Raw genomic sequence first — 996 nt, 5'->3', positions numbered from 1 at the left:
TATATAAATACATATAAATAAATATAAATAAATATAACATATATTATGAATGCATATAATAATAACATAATAACATTACCACATAACGTTAACATGTTCAATACATTAGAAAGCTGAGAGTCTATTGCCATGGAACCCTGAACAAGCCTGATCCCATCTGATCTCGGAAGCTAAGCAGGGTCGGGCCTGGTTAGTACTTGGTTGGGAGACCACTTCGAAAGACCTGGTGCTGTAGGCGTAAAAAATAAAAAATAAAGGACTGCAAGCTGACAAGGTCCTTGCAATCGGCGAGGTCAACCAAGGGTTGCCTCGCCTAAAAAAAAAGATAAAAGAAAAAAGAAAGCTGAGACAGTTCTGAATTTGTGTGATATAATAACATAAATTCAAAATACATAAAGCTGAGTTTCCGGGGTTTCTTTTTACCTTGTATTTCCCAGACTGGGTACTGGAGAAGCCACTACGTGGACACACCAACGGGCATAAACAAAAAAGCCCAAGAGCCTGCTCTCTCACCAGAGGACCAGGAAAGGGGCAGCTGACCAGGGCAGGAGTCTTTTAGACAATAACCACTCAACTTCAGCCAAACACCACAGAAAAAACTACGACTCCAGTGTCCCCTCACCAGGAAGGCTGAATTGAGAACCTTGAACTTTGCCAGACTCTAACTCCTCGGCCGTGCTGGTGTCAGAGAAGCCTGAGGGGCTGGGACTTTAATGAGGTGCCTTCCTGACCTTGTGATATCAGTGAAGACCATGTTGGGGCCTGGTCTTCTACCACCCTGCTGTTACATACCATTATGTGATATATAATCATACCATGAGGGACTTCTCCTCACGGGTGGTATCAGAGGGGACCTAGAAAAGGGTCAGTGCAAGTCTACCATCCAGGGCGATGAGGCCAACCCCGCCCCCAAAGTATCGGTAGAGGCCACATAGGCAGCAGTGACAATGCACCCTTGACCTTCCCAGCCTAGTGAGGAGCCTGAGGTCTCACTCA

The 996-nt window shown here is 45.2% G+C and overlaps 1 pseudogene; it reads left to right on the top strand.

The window, feature by feature from the left end:
• Positions 1-119: 119 nt before the first annotated feature.
• On the top strand, positions 120-238 carry LOC112481791 (annotated as a pseudogene).
• The last annotated feature ends 758 nt before the right edge of the window (positions 239-996 follow it).

The sequence above is a fragment of the Pteropus alecto genome, unplaced genomic scaffold, assembly GCF_000325575.1.
Source record: "Pteropus alecto unplaced genomic scaffold, ASM32557v1 scaffold125, whole genome shotgun sequence".
Taxonomy (NCBI): Eukaryota; Metazoa; Chordata; class Mammalia; order Chiroptera; family Pteropodidae; genus Pteropus; species Pteropus alecto.
The sequence above is the reverse complement of the archived record's forward strand: the minus strand, read 5'-3'. Positions and strand labels throughout refer to the sequence as shown.